Source organism: Gracilinanus agilis, chromosome 2 (assembly GCF_016433145.1).
Source record: "Gracilinanus agilis isolate LMUSP501 chromosome 2, AgileGrace, whole genome shotgun sequence".
Taxonomy (NCBI): Eukaryota; Metazoa; Chordata; class Mammalia; order Didelphimorphia; family Didelphidae; genus Gracilinanus; species Gracilinanus agilis.
In genome coordinates, this window is record NC_058131.1 from 235,237,161 (window position 1) to 235,246,291 (window position 9,131).

Genomic DNA, 9,131 nt, shown 5'->3' on the forward strand with positions numbered 1-9,131 from the left:
CTACCCTTAGACAGCACTGCTTGTTAGGAAGCTTTTCCTGACGTTACTCAAATACTATCCTTTATTACTGTTCCCCTGACAAAGAGAAATACACATCTAGGAGGAAGCCTGAGGATCAAATATGACCTCTTTGATTTGTAACATGAAAAAAAAAAGTCAGGAGCTATTATCTTGAAGGGACAGTTTGCTTTTTCTCTAACCCTGGGAGTAACTGAAAAAAATAAGTTCTAAAGTCTAGTTGCAAATTTTGGGGATTGTAGTTCCAGAGCGATAATGTTCCCTTCTAGACAGAAACAATTGCAAACTCAGACCCAGGGGGGATTTTAAAAAACAAAAATTGTGACAGAAAAGGAAGAGAACATGTCTGCAACAGAGGAGGAGAATGGACAGATGCTGAGAGGGATAATGATTGGTAACAGTAGTGACAACGGCATCAAGGATGTTGTGGAGAATGAAAGAGGAGCCTCTTTTGGTATTTTATGAGGTGAAGTTGAAGACTAGAGAGTGCTGACTGACTACTACCCTTTGAGTAAACTGCACAAAAAAAAATGGAAATAGACGAGGTGCTCATCAACTGGAGAATGAATGGCTATTTGTAGATATGATAGTATATAATCTAGGCAGCTAAGTTATATACTAGTACAGTGGCTACATTCAGGAAGACCTAAGTTTGAATTCTACCTCAGATACTTAGCTGCATGATCCTGGATAAATCTCTTAACCTCTCTCAGCCTCAGTTTCTTTATCTTTAAAATTTGAATAATGATATACTTTACGGGGTTATTGTGGGAATCAAGTGAGATAACATTCATAAAACACTTTGTAAATCTTAAAGTGCCATATAAATGCTAGCCAGTATTATTATTATTATTATTATTATTATTACAAATCTGATGAGATACTATTGTACTATAAGAAATAATAAAGGGGATACTTTCAGAGAAACCTGGGAAGACTTGTATGAGCTCAGGCAGAGTGAAGTAAACAGAACCAGGAGGATAATTTCTAAAATGACAACAATTTTGTCAAGACAAACAACTTTGAGAGACTTAGGAACTCTGACCATCTTAATGAACAATCTCACTTCCAGAGGACTCAGAATGAAACCTGCTACCTACTTCCTGATAGAGAGGAGGACTTAAAGTTCAGAAAGAGACATGCTACTTTTTTTGGAAATGGATAACTCAGCAATTTGTTTTGCTTGACATGTTTGTAGCAGGAGCTGTACTTTTCTTTCTTTCTCCGTTAAAGAGTGGAGAGAAGGAAAGTAGTTTTTGTTGACTGAAAAACATTTTAATTAAAAAAAAAGAAAAAGAAATAGAAAGTTGCAGCTTTTACCTTTCTCTGATCCCTCTTGGTGTCTTTCCATGGCATGTGGTTCCTATATGAGTTTATCTACTTTTTAAAGCTCTTTCATTTGCTAGTTCTGTTTCATATGGAAACCTTGATTGTTTTGTGATGCATGTTAATATAATAATTATGTACAGAAGGAACTAAATGAAAGTTGTTCATAAATGACTGGAAAAATACAGAATTTAACCAAGACAGAGGGCTTCGGTTTGTTCCAGAATACTTTGAATTCTTCCTAACTTAGAGGCTTCAAGCAGAAACTAAAAATTGGGTGGTCTTATAGTCTCCTAAATAATAATAAATAATAAATAATAATAAATAAATATTAAATATTTAAAAATAATAAATAATAAAAATAATGATAGACCATCCATAAAGTGAGACTATTTTAACCCTCAGATGAAAATACACCAGAGCATCTCTCTTTCTCTCTGTCTCTCTCTGTCTCTTTTTCTGGCTATCACTTCATGTGTCTTCACCCATTTCTTCTCCTGTTCTCCCTTGCTCTTTGTAAAATTTGATAACTAGGGCATAAGAGACACCCAGTGGGAGAGAATAAATGTAGCCAGAAACTTCCAAATTTCAGAAGATAAGGGGAACCTCTCCCACCATCCTGACTTCACATAGCCAAGCCTTGCCTCACAGTGACACTTGATGGTTTCATTGTCATCAAGTCTAAATCTGACTTTCCACAGTTTCCACCCACTAATACCTATATCCCAATATCTCCTCCATATGACATCTCTTCAAATACTTTAACACATCTATCATTCCCATACCCAGCCCTTAGGGCTTCTCTTTTCCAGACTAACCATCCCCAACCTTAACTCCTCCTCATAAGACATGGAACCCAGTACTCATTTTCCTGGCTGCCCTCTTCTGGACAACTTGTCTATGCCATCCCTAAAACATGAAGCCAGGGAGTGAACACAATACTGTACTCCAAATGGTGTCAGCAGAATTGTCACCCTCCTTGATCCCTAGATCTCTTAATGCAAATTTTGATCATACTAGGTTTTGTTTTATTCTAGGTATAGCACACCATCAAAATCCTCTAAAATTCTCAGTTGTAGTCTACCAAAATCCCCAGATGATTTTCAAATATTATTTAGCTAGCTTCCCTTATCCTGTGCTTCTAAATTTCATCTTTTAAACACGAGTACTTTATATTCATCTCTAATAAATTTTGTCATTAGATTTGGTGCCTTTTTTTAACCTGAAAATATACTTTTTAGATTCTGAATCTATCATCCAGCACATCCATTATTCCTCCTACTTTTGTGTCTTCTGCAGATTGACAAGCATGTCATCTATGCCTTCATATGTAAAGATGTTCACAAAAAGTGTTATATGGCACAGGGCCATTTGGCATCCAATCTGAAGTGGATTAGTTTGCCAGAATATTCCAGTTTTCCCCATCAGGCAAGAAAGACTATTTCTTTTTTTTTTCTTTTTTGCTCCTTTTTGACTCTAAATCCCAAAGATCAAAGGGACAGGGGTTTTAGGCAAGGTGGAAAACTTGCACAAAGTAGACTCTTTGGAAAATTTTCCTTTTCTTAAATTAAACACTTATACGAAATTTAGGTTTTTCTGAGATGTGGTAGGATTTTTCAAATACAAATTTTATGAACTTTTTTTGTTTTCCATGTCACCTACATTTTTTAGTATATTCTATCCTTTTGTCTCCCAGAGTCATACTTTATAACAAATGATGGAAAATATGGAAAAGATAATCCCACAAAACTGACAAACAAACCAAAAAGAAGTAGTCTACCTTTATGCACACACATAATCTAAAGGACAGAGATGCCTTTTCATAGATTTTCCTTGTGGCCATGCTTGGTCATCGACATACAACAGCATTTAGTTTCACTTGTTTTGTTGTCTTCTTTCCTTCCATTTACATTGTTGTAGTTATTATGTTTAGGCATCCCTTCTGTATTGTGGGGGTCATAGGGTATGGAACTCCTTAGATCTGGAAAATCCATGTAAAATTTTTAATCCTCCCTTCATATTAGAGAAGAAATCTGAATTTTTTCTTTTTCTGTTATGGGGTGTTTACAGTACTTTATTGTAAAATTTGAGTTAAGTATTTGGTTATAGGCTATATGTAGATCTATTGATTAAGATAGCTCAACATTTCTGGCCATTGTGTGTTATCTGCTGGCTTTTGCATTCTTTTTGCAAACTTTAACTTTTTACTTATTTTAATTTAAAAAATTAATTGTGCATATTTACAGTATTAAAAGATAAACTGAGGGGGCAGCTGGGTAGCTTAGTGGATTGAGAGCCAGGCCGAGAGACAGGAGGTCCTAGGTTCAAACCCGGCCTCAGACACTTCCCAGCTGTGTGACCCTGGGCAAGTCACTTGACCCCCATTGCCTACCCTTACCAATCTTCCACCTATAAGTCAATATACAGAAGTTAAGGGTTTAAAATTAAAAAAAAAAAAGATAAACTGTGTTGATATTATACAATACTATACATATCTTATGTATAGTATGCATTTCTGAGCTTCTAAACTTTTTCTGTGTCATCTGCTAGCTTTCCTGTGCTGTCTGTGGTTTCTGCAAACTCCCCCCAAATTTCCTTTTAATTTCTTATGCCATGATATATCAAAGCCATAATGGAGAAAGTTGCAATGTAGAAGGGAGAACTTTGTATTATTTTTCTAGTTCTGCTTATTTTACTTTGTATCAGTTTATGTCTTCCCATCCTTCTCTGTAGTCATCTTAATTGTTTAGCCATGTTCCAGTTTATGGGCCTCTATTTTGTTTCCAGTTTCTTTGTCACTACAAAAAAAAAGTACTGCTATAAATATTTTGGTATATATTTCAGGTCTTTTTGTTTTACTCATTGACATTCTTGATATATATGACTAGCAACAGAATCTCTGGATCACTAATTATGGATGTTATAATTTTTTTGAGAAATTCTTATTTTAACCAACTCAGTGTTATCTTTTTAATTGGACCTAAGAGAAGGAGACACAACACAGAGAATCCTGGAGCCCTAATACTAATACTCTTCCTAGCCATTGACAGTCACCTAGAATGTGCTTTTATGAAGACTGTCATGTAGAGAAATGGTTGTAATATGAAACTCTTTCACCTCTGCTTGCCCCTTTGGAAGGAGGCAAAGGGCAGAATTAAATTGTGAAACCTGAAGTGAAGACTAGAGACGGATCCTGCTTCTCTATTCTTTCTGTGGTAAGAGCTATTTGCATCTGTACTTCACAAAGGGTCCCTTGTCTACTCTCCTCTGAGGCCAGTATTGACCCCACTCTGGTGCTATGTTGTAGACAGCTTTGTACTATGTTACAATCATCATGGATGTTGAAAACATGCTGGGTTTGAAAACTGGGAACTAAGGTTAGTCCAGAGAAGAGAGACCATTAATTCCTATTGCTGGTGCCAAAAGGCATCCCAGCATTGTCCTGCTAGTATTAAGCATGTCGTTTGGGCAGGATATTTTTAGCCTTGGTGGGATTCCACTTATAGCCCTGACTGTAGTTTCTTTTTTCTTTTTCTTCAGTAAAGTTTTATTTTTCTTGAGAATTACAAGTAAAAATAATTTTTGGAATTTTTTTCTAATATTTTGAGTTCCAATTCCCTCCTCCTTCCATCCCCTCCTCCTCTCCCTGAGATGGTGACTGAAGACTAGAGGGAGAGAGTTGAGTATTGGAATTCTCACAACTGGTCCAGGTTGCTTCTTTGATGGCTTCAGGATAACAGGAACCAACTTCTTGCACAGCCAATAATCCAAGAGATACCAGGTAGGGAAAAATGCCTGCGAACTGTCCACCAGAAACAGACACTATCCACTACCAGGGGTTGTCTTGAGAGATGTTGTTTTCAAGCTTCTTCAATCCCAAAGATCCCAAGCTCACGGAGTCACTGCTGACTGGACTTCTCCTCCAAACCCCTCTCACAACAGCACTGACAGTTTCACTCCTTCCCCAGCTGCATTCCAATACGGATTGTTCAAAGTTGACAGCCAAGCTCCTATTCCTTCTTACTTGTCATAAATTTCTATTCTATTCCCTAAATTACTTCATAAGAATAGTGAGCAATTTGATATTGTTTATGCATGTGCTTTCATATAAAACAAAGTTCCATATTTGTCATGTTGTGGAAGAAGACATATATGGAAAAGAAAATAAAGTGAAAGATGATATACTTCAATATGCATGCAAACTCTTATCAGTTCTTTCTCTGGAGGTGGATAGCATTTTTCATCATGAATCCTTTGGGATTGTCTCGAATCATTGTGTTGCCAAGAAGTTGTTCATATGATATTGCTGTTTCTTTGTACAATGTTCTCCTGGTTTTGCTCCCTTCGCTCTGCATCAGTTTATGTAAGCCTTTCCAGGTTTCTCTGAATTCCTCCTGCTTATCATTTCTTATACCATGAGATTATTCCATCACAATCATATACCACAACTTGTTCAATCATTCTCCATCTGATGGGCGTCTCTTCAGTTTCCAGTTCTTTGCTACAACAACAACAACAACAACAACAAACTGCTATAGGGTGCAGCTGGGTGGCTCAGTGGATTGAGAGCCAGACCTAGAGACAGGAGGTCCTGGGTTCAATTCTGACCTCAGACACTTCCTAACTGTGTGACCCTGGGCAAATCACTTAACCTCCATTTCCTAGTCCATACCACTCTTCTGCCTTGGAACCAATACACAGTATTGATTTATATGGCAGAAGGTAAGGTTTTTTTTTTAAAAGCTGCTATAAATATTTTTGTACAAATAGGTCTTTTTCCCTTAAAAAAAATCCTTGGGATACAGATCTATTCATGGTATTGCTAGATCAAAGGTATGCACAGTTTTATAGCCCTTTGGGCATAGTTCCAAATTGTTCTCCAGAACAATTGGGTCACTTCACAACTCCACTAGCGATGTATTAGGAATCCCTGACATAGTTTCTAGGGGTATTATTGAGCAATATTGAAGATCTTCCTTTGTGCTCCCCCATTCCTATTCCAACCACAGAATTAGAGTCAGAAGTACAACTGTTATACACACATGTGCACACACACACACACACACACAATTTGCACTTAGACAAAAAACTAATGTTGCCCAGGGCAAGACCCTATCTGGTGATGGGGGAAGGGGAACAGAAGACATGAGATTTGTGAGCCCTACATGAATCAGGACATTAACCAGAAGAAATGGAACTTGGAATTCTCCAGAAGTCAGTGCAAAGCACCAGCTGTCATGTAAATTTAGAGAAAAGCAGCAGTGCAGGAAGGAATGAACTGAGAAATACTGATGAAAACATTTACCTCTAGTTCCATAATAATGCAGAGTTACTTAGCACTTTGTCTTTTCTTCACCACTACCCTTTGAGATAGACAGTGCAAGAAATATAATTTCTCACTTCGCAAGGCTGTATCAGAGGCTGAGTCTGAAGTTCTTAATGGCATCTTGGTTTCATCTTTCTACTGCATCATTCAGCTTCTCACTAGGTGACATTCATTGTGAATACTTGGATGTTTTGGTATCCATCCATGAGTTCATCAGGATAGGTACTTCCACCCCATAAGGAGATTACCTCCCCCTCCTCCCACCTTCATCATCAATACCTTTTCACATTGTATAACTCTTTGTACATATCTGCTGATAGATTTTCCGTAGAGGATTTACCGAATAGATTAGTTTGTTTTCTTTTTGCTTTTCAAATTTTAAGGGAATAAATGGTACCAAGTAACTAGGTGGCATAATGGATACAGCACTAGACTTGGAATCTGAAAGACATGAATTTGAGTCCATTTCTCAGACATTTATTAGTTATATAGCAAGTCGTTTAACCTCTGATTGCCTCAGTTTCTTCTTTGTAAAATGGCATGATAATATTACCTACTTCAGAAGGTTGATATGAGGATCAGACAAGAGAGTAACATGTAAATAGCTTTGCAAACTTTAAAGTGCCCTATAAATTATATGTAGTAACATATAGATAAATATATAATTACCAATGCATGACATGAACTGTCTTTCTTACTACCTAACTAACTTAACTACATGGGATAATTGAATCAAAGAACTGGCCTACTTTCTTTTCAGTTGAGACACGTCCTTGATGATGTATTTTGTGCTGCTTCTTATACACAAGTTACTCTGTGACATACTTGTAGCTGCTTAGGCTCATCATTCGTTTTATTCCATCACCAAGTATTTATTAAATGTTTCCTTCATGCCAGGCATTATGATAGGTTTTGAGGATACAGAACCAAAAAAGACTCGTTTCCATTTTGTCCTTTGGATTTTTTACAATTTTCATTCTTTTGAGATCGTAATATTTCATGGCCTGTCTTGTTTGCCTTAGTGTCTATGTTGAAAGTGGTGTAAAAGCAGGTAAATTGGGTTAAAAAAGAAGAAAATACTATAATATACAAACAGAGCAAGCAGGCAAGTCTGGCAAAGTTAAGAAAAGGACAAAAGAAAGAATATTACTTGCCTCTCCCTCTTGCCAAGAGGCCTTGATTCAAGGGATAGACTTTCTTGAGGTCACCCTGGCTTATGGAATCTGAATAGCTAAGGATCTCTGATGGTATCCACTAAAAAAGAATTATCCCTAATGGGCTGTATTCACAGAAGAAGATAATGAAGTAAATGTGAGAAATGAGGAATTGAACTGAAGAAGAATTTGACCAGATAGATGAATCCATATCTATTATGTGTCTGCCTTAAGATTATAATGACACTTTTAGGAAAGTTAGCAGATAACTTAATTATTGAAATAATTTAGTTGAACACTGGAATATATCAGGATAATCTGTTAATATTTAAAGCAAGCATCCATAAGGATGGGAAAGAGTGGGAAATTTGGAATAATAAGACCTTGGTTCAAAACCCAGCTCTGTCACCTACTCTCTGTGTGGCCTTAAACAAGTCACGCCTCTGGGTCAGTTTCCTCATCATTAAAATGAAGGGATTGGATCAGATACTCTCTAAGATCTCTTTCAATTCTGAATCTACACAGAAGACTGAACTTCTTACTTTTGGGTATTGTGAGGAATGAATTTTGTGAACCCTAAATTACTAAATGTTATAAAAATATCAGAACATCTTTGCAGCTGCTAGTTCTTCATCTGACACTGTAAATTGTTCTTATTACAACAACATTACCTCTTAAAGTCCATTGCTATAATTTCTGCACTGCAAGTCATTCCCTGTTCTGTCATTAGCTGCCCTTGCCTTTCACTGTGGCTCCTATTACTGGTCCTTGACATGACTTGGATTCTCATCTTTCGATAACCCAGAAGAGGTGTAAACCATTCCAGCAAAATGCCCCCAAATAATCTCAGCAGCCTTCTTCAAAGGTCCAGATGTCAACAGGAAGTAAGAACTGATTATATACTTTTCTTCACAGCCAGAAAGTCAGGGAACAGCTTAATGAGCAAGGAGAAGATCTCAGAGCAGCTCTGACTAAGCATCTTGCCATTGAGATAGAAACCTCACCCAGTGTTGTGATTCAAACTGTGTGGGTGTGAGAAATGGAAGAAAAAGGAGGAAGAGAGAAAAGAAGAAGAAAAGGGGGAACAGGGAGACACACCCAGAGAGGGAGACATACACAGAAGCAGACACTGTCTTGTGTAATCAGATTACCTAAGGAGCTCTGAGGCATCCATAAGGCAGAGAGAAAGAGACAGACAGACAAAGAAACAGAGACAGAGAGAAAAGAAGAAGGAGAAGAAGAGGGAGGAGGAGAAGGAGGAGGAAGAGGGGAAGGAGGAAGAGGGGAGGAGGAGAAAAGAAAGAAAG

General features: G+C 37.3%; 1 pseudogene; it reads left to right on the forward strand.

Annotated features, from left to right (window-relative positions):
• The first annotated feature begins 360 nt into the window (after positions 1-360).
• Positions 361-9,131, forward strand: part of LOC123233525 — a 41,486-nt pseudogene continuing 32,715 nt past the window's right edge.